We start from the raw sequence: 16,589 nt of genomic DNA, 5'->3' as shown, positions 1-16,589 counted from the left end.
GAAATAGAGTGACTTGAAGAATTCTAAAATTTATAGATAGACAAATATTACCACCACAATACAAAAGTACTCAGTCAGTCTCTTCTTTTGAAGTTCTCCAATAATAGAAAGTCAATCAGTCAACAAGCATTTATGTGCTTATGTTATACCAGCACTGTGCCAGGAGAGAGAGAGAGAGAAACAGAGAGAGAGAGAGAGAGACAGAGAGAGAGAGAGACCCACACAGAGAAAGCAGAGAGACAGAGAAAGAGACAAACGTAAAGAAACGAGACAGAGAGAAAGACAAAATCAGATAGAGAGACAGATTCAGAAAGAGACAGAGAAAGAGAAAAGGGAAGACATGAGGGGAAGAAGAAAGGGAGGGACAGAGAGAAACAGAGAAAAAGACAAACAGAAATGAAGGATGGAGACCACAAACTCCAAATTTTCCATCTGCCCCAAAATGTTCATACTAACTCTAATAAGAATATACCAAAAACACCCTGCTTACTTTCTAGTACCTGGATCCTTAAAAGAAGATATCTTTTGTTGCCATTCTGCAAGAATCATGTTATAAAGACACTGGTCTGTTTCAGTTTAGCAGTATAATGGAAAAATGGATACAAAGAGAAGAATGTGGGGGAAAAACTCACTAATCACCAGGTACCTCATTAGAAGGCTTTAAAGCCAAAACTGGGCAAGCTTTCATCCAAGGTGCTAGCTCAGGAAAAGGTTAAACTGGATGGCTTCTAAAGCCTCTTGCCTTCCAGCTACAAGTTTCTGGGTGTGACTGACATGGGTTCAAAAAACAAGGTTCAAAACCTAATATATGTTGGCTTCTGAACTTGGGCAAGTAATTTAAGTGAGATCTGGTTTTATCATTTTCAAAAGAGGAGTGATCATACTTGTCTTGCCTACCTCTCTGAAGCACCAGAGAAATGCAAGTTACTGTTAAGAACATATTCACACACCCTCGCACACTTTTACAAGGGGCTTTAACCCTTCTATTGGAGGCAGAGACCAATGCAGAACTTCCAGTTAGATGAAATTTGACTGGGTATTTAGCCCAGCCAGTACTAATAAAAGACTCCCCTTGACAAGAACATCATCTAAATACAACTATTTTCAAAGATGGAACCAAGCTCCTTATAAAGAAATTGACTCATTCTACTTTCTGATGCTTTTGTTGGGGAATTTTTCATTTTTGCCTACTTTTTTGCCAATTCCTTCTATGAAATGCTCTTAGACTTGCTTTCTGGGGTCAAATTTATGGTGGTTGTACAATAATTATAGGTAGATCCCATTCATGAACCTACTTTGGGTCAATTCCTATTTTAGGTAAAGAGAATAAAATGACAAAAAAATAGGCCCTACCTTTAAGGAGGTACTAATCTACCACTGGGAACTTTCTTGGTTTCATCAAAGGTAGGTTTTCTCTGACCAGATGCCTTCTGGCCTTTCTCCCCATTTATCACTCATCCTTACCCCTAAATTTTATTAAAAAATTAAGCTGTCTGGCTCAAAGTCCTCAAAAGAAGACTTTACATGAAGTTGGGGAGGACAGTGATAGCCCAAAATTATAAGGATGCAGTTTCTCCAAACTGTCCTCACTGTCCACTTCCCTCACCAGATGGGCAAGTTTCAGGGTCATTAGGCTCATCCTCTTCATGCTAATGGGTTGTACTTGCTAGCAGTTTTATTGGGGGTGACTGTGGAAATGTGCTTTGGTATTCTCCATCTAGTCAGAAACCAGCATTGAAGGTAATGGAGAGAAGATAATCACTTTAATTCCTTTCTTTTTATTCTCCACCAGATACTTGGCAAATAGAACTCTCTATAAGCCAATCTGTACAAAAGGAAAATCATTCTCATCTATAACAATGACTTTCTAGGAAAATTCAAGTTTAAGTAAATGGCAAGATTTTTTTCAATTTTCCTATTTAAGATTTTTTTTTAAATATGCAATGAAAATTGGAGGTTTGGGAGTTTTAATGATCCTAGAATGTGCTGGATATGCTGGAACAAGGTGATTCACTCCCATTCCCTTTCTTTCCAGTTTCTGATTCTTATGTGTTTTGTAATTGAATAAGTTCACTGTGGCCTATCAACAGTCATTTTGTTCTTAGCTCTAGAGAAAGAAAAAAAAATCAGAAAAAGCAGATTGCATGATTCAATTTTTATTTTACAGCTGCTTTCAAGAGTTCATACTTTACTCTCCAGTCTTGGGTTAAGGTTTTCTGCATACACAGATATAAAATTTAATAGAACTGTTATTTTAGAGGAAATGCACCTTGGTTATTTGAAAGCTTAATTTAAGTCTGGCTTTCTGAAGTCTGTGATCTCCCTGTATTGTAAAGTAGCAAAAAGGACATGTATTCATGCATATTTTAAAAGGTGTTTCAAGACTGAGGAAGTTGAACAATGTCCAATGAAGTTCTTCCACAGAGTAGGAGGGAGTTCTGCTAGCCTTTTCACAGGACAGGAGGAGGTGGCAGCTCTCTAAAGGTATGTTTTTTTTTTCCTTGCATACCAATTTTATCTAGGATCCTGCCATTTTCAAATCATTATCTTGGTGTTCAGTTCTAGGCACATTACACATAAAGGCAAATGAAGCTACCAATAATTTGGATCCCAACTAAACAAAAACCTCCCCCCAAACCCCTAAATCTGTCTTTTTGGATTTTTCATCCATAGCTCCTTATTTTGCCTTCTGATGATCACATTTTGCCTATCTCATGTGATGACCATTCAAAACCTAATTTAACAATGTAACAGCTGGTAAATGTTAGTGTTAACCAAGTGTGGCCAACTTATAAAGTATCAATGTCTGCTTTTGATGTAATTAATGGAATTAATCACAATTTATTGAAAGGGATCACCCAGTTAACATTTAGCACATCTCCCTCTGGGAACATGTCTTACATTTGAAATATTATTATGTTATATATTCCTGTCTCCATTCAAGATTAAATCTGATCTTTTGATGGAACCTTACATAATTTGAACTCAACACTCCTCCTCATCCTGGTTAATCTTCATTAAACATTTTCTGGTCTCTCAATGCTCTTCCTTAATTCTGGTGCCCAGAACTGAACACTAAGATAATGGTTTGAACATGGCAGGATCCCGAAGATCCTGAAAGCAATTGTAAAATAAAAATTGAATAATGCAATTCTTTCATACATGTTTCCACATTTGTCATGTTATACAAGAAAAAACAGATCAGAGAGGGAAAAAAATGCTAAAGAAAATAAAATGCAAGGAATAACAACAAAAAAGTGAAAATGCTATGTTATGATCCATATTCAGTATCCACAAGCCTCTCTCTGGGTGCAGATGGCTCTGTCCATCACAAAACCATTGGAACTAACCTGAATCACCTCACTGTTGAAAAGAGCCATATCCATCAGAATTGATTATTATATAATCTTGTTGTTGCTATGTACAATCTTCTCTTGGTTCTATTCATTCATACAGATATTTTTTTCAATGTGCAGTATCCATCCTAATAATTCTACCTTGTACCCGACTGATTTGGGAACATGAAAAGGAAATGATAAATGTTAAGGTGCTTTGAGTAGAAGGAGCACTTCTACACTATGGATGAATTTGTTAATATTTCCAAAAATCTGGGGTAAAGAATTTAAAATTATACTCAAAAAGTTACTAAAATAATTTAATCCTTTGTCCCAAGAATGCCACTAATACACCTGTATTCCAAGATCAAAGAAAGAGGAAGAGGATCCATATGTTCAAAAATATTTACAGCAAATCTTTTTGTAAGAGCAAATAATTGGAATGAAATGGAATGTTCATCAATTGGGGAATGGCAGAATGGATTATACCTTAAAGATATAATTAATTGCTATGATTCTGCAAAAAAAAAATAATGAATAAGACAATTAAGCTTATTTCTTGGAAGACTTGTATCAACTGTTGTAGAGGGCTGAAACTATTGGGTTGATGCACTGAAGTTGGGGCTGCAGAGTGCTTGAGGCTAACTGTTGATTGGATAGTACTCTATGGGCATATGCTTGGAAAATGGTCTTTTCCACTATCTGTACTGGCTCAATGAGTGGTGTATAGAGGATTGTAGGAGGGACTAGGGGGTGGAGTAAAGCTAACCAGGGACACACTCGGTGGTAGATGGGGGAGTAGGTAGTTGGGGAGAATCTGCTTTCATCCTGTTCAATCCTGCATCTAAGACCAAGAATAAAGGTTAAGGACTTTTGCTTATCCTGATGTAGGCTGATTATGGGGTGTTCTGCATGCTAGTACAGTTGTTATAAACCGATGCAAAGTAAAGTGAACAAAACAAAGAATAATTTATATAATACTGGTAATTATGTAAAAAGCATACATATGTGTGTATATATGTTTATAGACACATGATAGATAAATGAATGAATAGGCATACAAGCACAGAGAAAGAATGTGGTTTTTTCCTAATCTATATATATTTGTTATAAGGATTTTTTTTTCTTTTCCTTTTCAATATTGAGACTCTGAAAGGAGAGGAAAAATATTCTTATTCGTTGAAAATTAATTGAGAGCCGTGAGTTGGTACAGTGAATTGAGCATCATTTCTGAAGTCAGAAAGATCCGAGTTCAAGATCTACTTCAGACGCTTATTAATGATGTGACCCCCAGCTAAATCACTTAAACTCTGTTTCAGTTTTCTTACTTATAAAATTAAGATAATAGTAGCACCTACTCCCAGGGCTATTATAAGGATTAAATAAAATAATAATAATAATAATTTTTTATAATATTCTTTCTAAAATGTAATGTTCTCTGTTTAGGTTTCCTTGGGGTCTCTGGGAGCAGTCTTCCTTTCGGGTTCAGTAATCACCACAAGTGCAGCCAGGAGTTAAAATCTAAATCCTTTATTATCTCTTTCAAAGTCCTATCTCCTTCACTTGGGGCTTGGCTAATTTCCTGGAGGCCTTCAGGAATTTTGGTTTCAGTGGGGAAATGAAAGAGGAGAGCCTGCCACCAAGGCAGTGTGAGATGGGATGAATCTGTCTAAGTTCAAGGGCTTGTGCTCCAGCCTTTAGCTTCCAGCCTTCTGTCTGCTTGTCTCTGAATCTCTGAATCTCCCTGGCTTAGGCTTCTAGCTTATATGCCTCACATTGAGTATATACCAATCACTACATCACTAGGAAACCATTATTTGTTGAAGGATTAAATCAATGCTAAACTAGATTTAACTATTGTCTCCTCCATTGTTTCAAGTTCTGGCCCATAACATCTCCTTGTAGGATCAGATGAATCATACTGAACCATGCTAAATCAGATAACTATTGGATCTATCAATTCCACTGACTTAGTATCTTGTAAGAATCCTTTGTTTCAAGTTCAGAGTTCTGGCCCATAATAGTTTTTAGCAGATAGCAAATGGTATATGAATTTAAGATATTATTATATTTTGTTGTGGAAAATTTACCCTAAAAATAAAGATGACTGATACATTAACAGTTTAAATAATTTACCCTTTGCTCCCAGCTAATGCACATCATAACAGAGACCTGAATCTAGTTTTCCTTTCTTCAAGGTAAACCTACTGTCCATTGTTCAAAATTCGAGATTGACATAAGAAGAAAAAAAACTTCCTAAAATTAGAAAAAAAATGTACAACTGGAAGAGATTGATTCAAACAAAGAGTTTTAAGTTAACCCATAAATGGAAGTTTTTGCCTTTTAGGAGTATTATAAATAAGAAAGTTCCTGAGGGCCCTTCCAACTTGTACTATATACTTCTGTGAATAAACTCATGAAATTTGATATGTTTAGCCCCTCTGAGCCTCCTATGGGATTAAATTCTGTGGCTACTGTCACCTAGAAAATAAATAGCAAGGAGGAATGTGGCAAGATGGGGGGGAAAAGTCCTAGATTTGTGGTCAAAGTATAGTGCTCAAAAATTTAATGTAGGTTTTATTTCAGTGGGGGGGAAAAGGCTTCCAGATATTTTCAATATTTTAACTTCCTATATAATATAAGAAGCTATTTAATCAAGCCAATAAAGTTGTTTTGCCTACAATGTACATATCAGGCACTGTGATAATCACAGGAGGTAGAAAGAAAGGCAAAAGGTAATCGATGTCCTCAAGGTGTTACCAGTCTGATAGACTCTGTAACAGAGCTCGGGACCTGAGATGCTTCCTGCATCCTTCTTGAATGTGGATGTATATTAGTTAGCATTTATTAATGAAACAACAATCAAGAGCAAGAATGGCATCAGGTCAATGCTAGAAATCACATAAGTCATCAGAGCAGAACCACAAAGCTGAAGCCAAGTACCAAAGATACATGTGTAGGTGAAGAATCAGGAAGTAACAAGGATCAACACTGCTCTACCTCTCTGTTTTTCCCCTTATAATTCTCCAATCTTGGTTTTCATGTACAAGTTCAACACCAAAGAAAATCATTGACTGAACAATTATTCATCCCTAGTTTGGGGGATGGTACACTGAGAAGAAGAGAGAAGGGGACTTTTGGTCCAGAGCAAGAAACATCGGGCTAGTATCTCATTGAGACTGCCAATAACACTGGTTTGGAATGGGATAGCCAATTTTGAATATCCTTTTTGTCATTTATTTCTTGTATGACCTTCGACAATTCATTTATTGTCTCTGAACCTTGGTTTCCTTATCTGTAAAAGAACATAATTGAACTAAACAACCTTTAAGGTACACTTTATCTTTCTATATATAAGGATTCTTTCTTCCCTGAGACTCACCCATAAAATGATAGGACAGTAGCCTAATATCTTATACAGCTCTAAACTTATAAAATATATGATTTATGGTCTGTTGCAAAGTTTTTGCTGACTGATTTCACATTCAAGACTACATTTTTCCCTTTAGCATGGATAATTCCGACCTCCAGGGTAGTAGCTTTTAGGGCCCATGAGCTGTTATTTGAGGCTCTGACTACATTTGATAGAACTAAATGCAGAGAAATGTAGAGAATATTTTTCAAATTGCAGCATGGGTTCTTGTATCCTGCCTATTTACCCAGAGAGAAATAACTTGCTTTCTATTCAGTAAGAACAAAGAGAAGGCATTAGGAAGTACAGTGCTGTAAATGCATAGCAATCAGTTCTCTGAAAACTCATGACACACCAGTTTAATCTGCATTATAGTTATTTTTCCCATCACTTTCTTAAATCTAGATAATCCACAAAATAATAAACCAAGACTGATTGGCAGCCAAAGTCTGAGGTGGAAATGCTCATAATGAAAATTGAATAATGGATTCTCTATAATCTTAGAGAGCAGGCTTTAGAATACTTCATTCCTTTGGGCCACAGATTATCTAACCCCAGGCTCTTCTCACTGGGCCACATTGTTTCTATAGCTTGATACACCCTTCCAATTAAATAAGTTAGATCTATGGAGTCTGAATTTGTCAGGAAATTTGACAATGATTTGGGAGTCTGGGCCACAAAATCAGATAATTAGAGCTGGTAGAAAAGTCAGAGGTGATGAATTCTACCTCCTCATTAGGCAGGTAACTGAAGAGCATAAAGGAAAAGTTGTTCAAAGTCACAGAAAGAAGAGGCAAGGAAAAAATCCAACATAAGACCTCCACTCCCAAATCCAGCCTTCTCACTTTGGGACTTTACTAACAGCTCTCATCACTTACTTGTTCCACTGGGTTCCCACGAATTCTGTCTGAACGAGAAAATGAGGTGGCGACTTTGCCCAGCCTGCCTCATTAAATCCACTTCACTTGTAAGTCATCCTTCTGATGTCATTGGTTTTTCTCAAGGGGAAGAAGAAACAATTTGTAGTATGATCTTAGGTATGTCCTCTGACTTCCATGAGGTATATCTCTTAACTTCCTCCTATGAAAAATGAGAGGTTTACACCAGCTAAATGATTTTCTAGAACTCTTGCACTCTGAAAGTTATATAAATAATTAAAATGTCTGATCAACTCTCTCTGTCTATTCAGAATCATCTGGAAAGAATTTAGAAGTGATTCTGGGAATGGTTTTCCTCTTCTTCCCTACTGTTAGAAAAATAGAAAGGCCATTGGCCAAGTGAATTTTCTCATCAACCTGTGCTTAACTTCTCTGGTCTTGATTGATGTAAAGATTTCATACCACCCATCCTTGCAAACACCATATTTACTTATCCTATCCAGACCTTTATTCTGAGAGTGATTTCTGGGAAGTACTTGCTTTTGACCTCTTCTGAGCTTTCAAGCTATAAAAGCCCCAAAGAAAACACTCAAGGGGACAATTCAAACTCTCAAACTGGCCTGTATTTCAGCACAGTGAAAACAGCCAGTTCCAGACACTCAATCTAAACTGTCCTAGAATGAACAATTGAGCTAAGAGAGGGGAGGGGAAGCAGTGACTTCTTTTATAGCAAAACAAATATCATCTACAGAGAACACAATGGATTCTGAATTTGAAAAATCTACCAAAGACTTGGATTTCCATTGGCCCATTATATGGAAAGGATGCAGCCTACTCTTCACTCTTCCAACATGCCAAGATTTCTGATCAAGGGAGAAATCTATTTTCAACTGGAACAGACCAGTTTTTTTTTTTTTTTTGATTCCTCAGATACACCCATCACATGATTTCAAAGCAGTGCTGGAAGGATAGATGACTCAAGCCAGAAACTAATACTTGCCAAGGTGCACACATTATATATGAGATCAACTTTACTAAGAACCTTTGGGCACAAAATGAGCTGTCCTTTATAGAAATAGGAGAATGGAAGCTTCTGTACATCTCTGGGCGACAGATTCAAAAATAATCCTATTTATCATTAGAGGAAGAAGAAGTGTATGTATGGCTTTCAAAATGACACCATAGGAGTCAACAGAGATCCCTGATTATTTAATGTTTAGACAGAATTTTTTTTTTATTCCTCAATCTTAAATCCTGATTTCCTTTGAAAACTGAAAGACATTCAGGGAAGAAAATGACTTAATGACCTCCTTTTGAGGCCTTTCATGTGCCAAATGAGAAGATGCTGATGATGATCTGCTTAAATTATCTTTGCTTTAAAGAGACCTTGTCAAGAATCTTTCTTATCTTCATGAAAGTAAATAGTGACATGTGTCTCTCTCAAAAGAGTGCAGTCCCATAAAGGTGACATACCTATAAATGGTATCTTATACCCAAACAAAGAAGCCTCCCAGGAGTTGAGTATTATTCCTTCAGCAAAACCTTCCACACCATCACTGCTTTTTACAGAAGAAAAACTTAGTCCCTTTGGCACAGATAAGTATTCAGATAATTTGCTTCCTAGTAAATCATCTTTAATCTAATTTACTTCTTAGGGTCTTAAATCATTTCAGGTTTATATCTATCACGATTATACCTGTTGTTACCTTGTGGGTACCTCAAGATATTTTTATACCAAGTGAAACTTTGATTGGTAGAACAGAATTTGATGAGCTAATATATAAAGGCTAGACCTAATATCTCTAGTTCTGGAAGTTCAAACTAAGAGCAACAGGAAGAAGATATAAGAAAGTAGGTTTTGACTCAACTTAAGAAACATATTTCTAATCATTAAAATCTGTCCTTTAATGAAAAAGTTGCATTGTGAGGTAATCCAATCCCTATTACATAAGACATGGTGAAGACATGCATAGGTGACTTCATTCCATCCATTTTCTCCAGCTGCTTATCACCTTTATCATTCATTCATAATTTCTATTATCTTTCAGTCTTTCATCCATATCTGCCTACTGGCTACTTCTCTACTACCAATAAGTAAATCCACATCTTCCCCTCCTCAGAAAGTCTCACTTGATTTAGCCATCCATGAAAACTATTTTTTTTTTAAAAAACTGTCCTCTATTTAAGAGTAAAACTTCTTGAGCAGACTTTAATATAGGTGCCTTCAATCTATTTCCTCTCCTTCTATTCCTAACTGCAATCTGATTTCTGACTTCACTCTTTCACCCAAATTTTTCTTTCCAAAGGTATCAATGGCTCCTAAATTGTCAGCTGTAGCAGCCTTTTCCCCCAATCTCAGCTGCTTTCAGTGCTGACAATAACCATCTTCCCCTTGATACTCATTTCTCTCTTGATTTCTGTGACACTTTTCTCTTCTAGTGTTACTCATATATAGTAATCCCTTCTTATTCTTCTTTGCTTGATCTTCCTGTCATCTGCTAGCAATGGCTGTACCCAAGACTTTTCCCTAAGGCCTTTTATCATCTCAAAATGGGATAATTTGTAGACATGTTAAAATCAACCTACCTGTCTAAAGATATGAACAGTTTTCAGATGAAGTCATACTAGCTATCTATAGGCCTGTGGAATAATTACTCTAATTCATTATTAACTGTAGACATGAAAATTAAAATAATTCTGAAGCATTATATAATACCTATTAGATTGGCTAATAAAACAGAAAAGGAGAATGATGAATGGTGAAGGGAATATGGGAAAAATGAGACAATAGTGCATTGTTGGTGGAATTGTGAACTGATTTAACCATTCTGTAGAGCAATTTGGAACTATGCTCAAAAGTCTATAAAACCATGCATTCCCTTTGACCCAGCAATACTATTACTGGGCATACCTCCTAAAAGAGATGAAAAACAAAAATGGAAAGGACAACTTTACATAAAAATACTTATAGCAGTTTTTTTCTAAGGGTAAGGATTGGAAATTTAGGGTATGATCATCAATTGGGGAATGGTTGAACAAACTATGGCATGTGATTATGGTGGAATACTATTGTTCTATAAGAAATTGTGAGGCCATCAGAAAGACCTGGAAAGATTTACATGAGAAGATACAAGTTAAATGTATTGTGTAAAAGTAATAACAATATTGGAAAATGATCAGCTATCAATGACTAAGCAATCATCATAAATACAATGATGGAGATAGTTTTGAAGGATTTAGTAAATATATCCTCCCTAGAGAAAGAATTGGTGGTATCTAAATATAGATTAAGACATACTATTTTTTACTTTATCTTTCTTGAGGATTTTTTATATATATATTATTTCACACCATGAGTATAATGGAAATATTCTACATCACTACATATGTATAAGCTATATCTAATTGTTTGTCTTCTCAATGCAGGAGAGATAGCAAGGAAGTGAGAGAATCTGGAATTCAAAGTTTTAAAAAGAAATGTTTAAAGTTTTTTTTATATGTAACTCTCTCTTCTTTCTTCTCCCTCTTCCTTTCTCTCCTCTTTCTGTCTGGCTTCTCTCTCTGCCTCCCCCTTTCTAACTTTCTACTATATACAATCTGTTACCAAGTTCTATCATTTCTACCAGTTTTAATATCTCTTCCTAATATTTTTCCTTTCTCTTCTCTGTTGCTGCTACCACCCTAGTAAAGACCTTTATCACCTTCTACTGGTACTATAGGAATAGAAACAATGAACATGAACTTGGACATTCTTCAAAGGATAATAAAGAGGGTGAAAGCAAGATGGCCAAGAGTGGAGTAGACACAATTTTCTGTAACCTCCTCTGACCTTCTCTCAAACCAACAGTAGATTAAGTCTCTAAACTGGTTTTGGAGTCAAAGAACCCACAAATATTTGGATACAACATATTCCCAGAAGAAGTTACCTTGGAAGAACTTCAGAACAGATTTGTTACAAACAGGCAGGGAGACAGTCCACCAAACCCAAACAGCATCACAGGGAGACTGGGGCTAAGAGCTAGAGTGGGAAGTCAGAGCATTGCAGTTTCCATGCACGTGGGAATCTTCTGTGAGCCTTTTAGGCTATTTTGTACTGGTTGCAAGCAGGTAATTTGGTAGATTGGCTACAAAAGGCAAATTGCAAACCACTGAGCCCTGGAAGGCAGGACCTAGCCACCATTACCCAGCACTGAAAATCAATCAGCAGAACTGCCCCAGGGCAAATTAAAGCATTTGTCACTTGTTTGCATCAAATAGACTTTAAGCCTTAAAAAAAATGAATTAAAAAAAAAAAAAGAACTCTCATTATAGACAGCATTTGTGGAGAGAGGGAAGAACAGACCTCAAATCCTGAGGTTCCTGAAGGCAAAGCAACTCCAGATGAAGTCCCAAAGTGAGATATGAACTGGCCCCCATTTCACAAGGCTTCCTTGGAAGATTGCATAAAGGTTCTTAAAAGACAGTTAGAAGGAAAATGGGGAAATGAAATGAGATCATTGCAAGAAAGAATGGAAAAGGCAAAGAATGCCCTACAAAAGAGATTTGAAAAAGACACCAATTCACTGAATATTTTGTTTTTCAACTAAGGGGTACAGTGAATAGAGCACTAGACTTGAAGTAAGGAGGACCTGAGTTCAAATCTAGTCTCAGACACTTAACACTTCCTGACTTGTGACCTTAGCCAATTCATTTAACTGCAATTGCCTCAGCATATATATGTATATATATATATATATATATATATATATATATATATATATATATATATATATACATAATTAATTGGCCAATTACAAAAGGAGCCAAAAAAAGTAACTGAAGAAAATAATACACTAAAAATTAAAAAACTAAAAACTAAAAAACACTGAATACACTAATAATTAGAATTTTATTATGATAATATGAAAAGGAAACTAGAGGTGGGAAGAGAATCATATTGAAAAAGAGGTAAAAAGGACATAAAATAAGACAAATTATATCTCACAAAGAGGCAAAAAAAAACCTATTATAATTGAGGGGGAAAAGGGAGGGGAAGGGAGCACTATTTGACTCTTACTATTAATTAATTAATTAATATAATTTGACTATTAGATTTGGCTCTGAGAGAAAATCAGACATATTTGGTTTCACAGAGAAACTTGTCTCACCTTATAGGGAGGTGGGGGAAAAGAAGGAAAGAAAAGAAAAGACTAATAGAAGGGAAAATAGAAGTATTAGGGGAAAGGTATAAAAAAGGAGGGGCTCTAAAGGGGGAGGACTGAGGAAGATGGTCATCAAAAACAAAATACTGAGGAGAAAGAAAGGGGAAAAGGAAAGAGAAAAGCATAACAGGGTAAATAAGATGGCAGGAAATACAGAATTAGTTATTTTAACTGTGAATGTGAATGGCATGAACTCACCCATAAAATGGAAGCAGATAACAGATTAGATTAAAAGCCAGAATCCTACAATATATTGTTTACAAGAAACACATTTAAAACATAGTGATACATACAGAGTAAAGGTCAAGGGCTGGAGCAGACTCTATTATGCTTCAGGTGAAGAAAAAAAAAAAAGCACAGGTTGGAACCCTGATCTCAGAGCAAGTAAAAGCAAAGATAGATCTAATTAAAAGAGATGGGGAAGAAAATTATATTTTACTAAAGGTACCATCGATAATGAAGCAATATCAATACTAAACTTATACGCAATAAGTGGCATACCAAACAAATTCCTAGAGGAGAATTTAAGAGAGAGGAAACAAGAAATAGACAGCAAAATTATACTAGTGAGGGATTTCAACTTTGCTGTCTCAGAATTGGATAAATCATACCACAAAATAAATAAGAAAAAAGTTAAGGAAGTAAACAAAATATTAGAAAAGTTAGGTATGATAGATCTTTGGAGAAAATTGAATGGACACAGAAAAGAGTTTACTTTTTTCTCAGTGGTTCTTGGAACTTATACAAAAATTGACCATGTGTTAGGGAATAAAAACCTCAAAATCAAATGCAGAAAAACAGAGATAGTAAATGCATTTTTTTCAGATCATTATGCAATAAAAATCACATGCAATATAAGGCCAAGAGAAAATAGACCAAAAGTTAATTGGAAATTGAATGATCTAATCCTAAAGAATGAATGGATGAAACAGCAAATCATAGACAAAATCAATAATTTCATCCAAGAGAATGACAATAATGATACAACAAACTAAAATTTGTGGTATATAATCAAAGTGGTTATTAGAGAAAATTTTATCTCTCTAGATGCTTCCTTGCATAAAATAGAGAAAGAGGAGATGCATGAATTGGACTTACAACTAAAAAAGCTAGAAAAAAATTAAAAAGCCTCAATTAAATACCAAATTTGAAAATCTGAAAAAGGAGAGATTAATAAAATTGAAAATAAGAAAGCTATCAAATTAATAAATAAAACTAAGAGCTGATTTTATGAAAAAAAACAATAAAATAGATAGATAAACCTTTAGTTAATTTGATTAGAAAAAGGGAAGATAAAAATCAAATTGTTAGTCTCAAAAATAAAAAAATAGAACTTTCCACCAATGAAGAGGAAATTAAAGTAATAATTAGGCATTACTTTGCCCAATTACATACCAATAAATTTGAAAATCAAAGTGAAATGGAGGAATATCTACCAAAATAGAGAATTCCCAGGTTAACAGAAGAAGAAATGAATTATTTAAATAATTCCATTTTAGAAAAAGAAATAGAACAAGCTATTGATCAGCTCCCTAAGAAAACATATCCAGGGCTAGATGGATTTACATGTGAATTCTACCAAACATTCATCTACCAATTCAACCAATACTATATGAAAAAATAGGGAAAGCCCTAGAGAATCAACTAAAAAACTACCAGAGGCAATCCACAACTTTAGTAAAGTTGCAGGACACAAAATAAGTCCACACAAATCATCAGAATTATTATACATCACTAACAAAATCCAACAGCAAAAGATATAAAGAGAAATTCCATTTTGACATAACTGTCAATAGTATAAAATCTTTGGGAATCTATCTACCAAGGGAAAGTCAGGAACTATATGAGCAAAACTACAAAACACTTTCTACACAAATAAATTAAGATCTAAGCAACTGGGGAAATACTGAGTGCTCTTGAATAGGCAAATTTGACAATGCTTCCTAAATTAATCTATGTATTCAGTGCTATAACAATCAAACTCCCCAAAAACTAGTTTACTGACCTAGAAAAAATAATATCAAAATTCATCTGGAAGAAGGAAAGGTCAAGAATTTCAAGGAAATCAATAAAAAGAAAAGAAAATGAAGATGGCCTAGTGTACCAGATCTAAAACTATATTATAAAGTAGTAGTCATCAAAACCATTTGATACTTGCTAAGAAATAGAGCAGTTGATCAGTGGAACAGATGAGGTTAAAAGAACAAAATAGTCAATGACTATAGCATTGTAGTATTTGACAAACCCAGTTTTGAGGATAAGAATTCACTGTTTGACAAAAACTGCTGGGAAAATTGGAAACTAGTATGGCAGAAACTAGGCATTGACCCACACTTAACACTGTATACCAGGGGTTCTCAAACTACTGCCCATGGGCCAGATTCAGAGGCTGAGGTGAGTACAGCCTCACCCAAGGCTATGAAGTTTCTTTATTTAAAGGCCCACAAAATAAAGTTTTTTTTGTTTTTTACTATAGTCTGGCCCTCCAACAGTCTGAAGGATAGTGAACTTTTTAAACTCCCTATTTAAAAAGTTTGAGGACCCCTGCACCAAGAAAAGGTCAAAATGGATTCATGATCTAGACATAAAGAATGAGATTATAAATAAATTAGAAGAACATAGGAAACTTTACCCTTCACACCTGTGGAGGAGGAAGGAATTTGTGACCAAAGAACTAAAGATCATTATTGATCATAAAATAGATAATTTTGATTATATTAAGTTAAAATGTTATTGTACAAACAAAACCAATAAACTGGGGAAACATTTTTACGTCAAAGGTTCTGATAAAGATATCATTTTTAAAATAAATAGAGAATTGACTCAAATTTATAATAGTTCAAGCCATTCTCCAAATGATAAATGGTCAATGGATATGAACAATTTTCAGATGAAGAAATTGAAACTATTTGTAGTCATATGAAAAGGTGCTCTAAATCACTATTGATCAGAGAAATGCAAATTGAGACAACTCTGAGATACTACTACATACTTGTCAGATTGGCTGAGATAATGGATAAGATAATTGGCAAAGATAATGATGAATGTTGGGGAGGATGTGGGAAAACTGGGACACTGATACATTGTTGGTGGAATTGTGAATGAATCCAACCATTCTGGAGAGCAATTTGGAACTGTGCTCAAAAAGTTATACCATACTGTGCATACCGTTTGATCCATCATGTTTCTACTGGGATTATATCCCAAAGAGATCTTAGAGGAAAGAAAGGAACCTATATGTGCAAAAATGTTTGTAGCCCTTTTTATGGTAGCAAGAAACTGGAAACTGAGTAAATGTCCATCAACTAGAGAATGGCTAAATAAATTATGATGTATGAATGTTATGGAATATTATTGTTCTGTAAGAAACAACCAGTATGATGATTTCAGAGATACCTAGAGAGACTCACATGAACTGATGCTAAGTAAAATGAGCACAACAATGAGATCATTATAAATGGCAACAACAAGACTATAAAATGATCAATTTTTATGGATGTGGCTCTCTTCAACAATGAGATGATTCAAATCAGTGCCACTTGTTCAGTGATGGAGAGAGCCATCTACACTCAGAGAGAGGTCCATGGGAACTGAGTGTAGACCACAACAAAGCATTATCACTCTCTCTGTTGTTGTTTGCTTGCATTTTGTTTTATTTCACAGTTTTTTCTTTCTTCTTGATCTAATTTTTCTTATGAAGAAAGATAAGTGTATAAATATGTATACACATATTGGATTTAACACATATTTTAACACATTTGAC

The 16,589-nt window shown here is 35.0% G+C and overlaps 1 long non-coding RNA gene across 1 annotated transcript in view; it reads right to left on the bottom strand.

The window, feature by feature from the left end:
- The window catches only part of LOC127547208 (uncharacterized), a 35,939-nt gene extending 24,270 nt beyond the window's left edge, over window positions 1–11,669 (bottom strand). The window contains exons 1-2 of the long non-coding RNA XR_007950093.1: window positions 11,552–11,669; window positions 7,626–7,827 (exon numbers count right to left, since the gene is read on the bottom strand). This is a non-coding gene — a long non-coding RNA (uncharacterized LOC127547208). The remainder of the gene's footprint in view (window positions 1–7,625; window positions 7,828–11,551) is intronic.
- Window positions 11,670–16,589: the final 4,920 nt, after the last annotated feature.

This window comes from Antechinus flavipes, chromosome 2 (genome assembly GCF_016432865.1).
Source record: "Antechinus flavipes isolate AdamAnt ecotype Samford, QLD, Australia chromosome 2, AdamAnt_v2, whole genome shotgun sequence".
NCBI classification, from domain to species: domain Eukaryota; kingdom Metazoa; phylum Chordata; class Mammalia; order Dasyuromorphia; family Dasyuridae; genus Antechinus; species Antechinus flavipes.
This window is presented reverse-complemented; position numbering and strand designations above follow the sequence as displayed.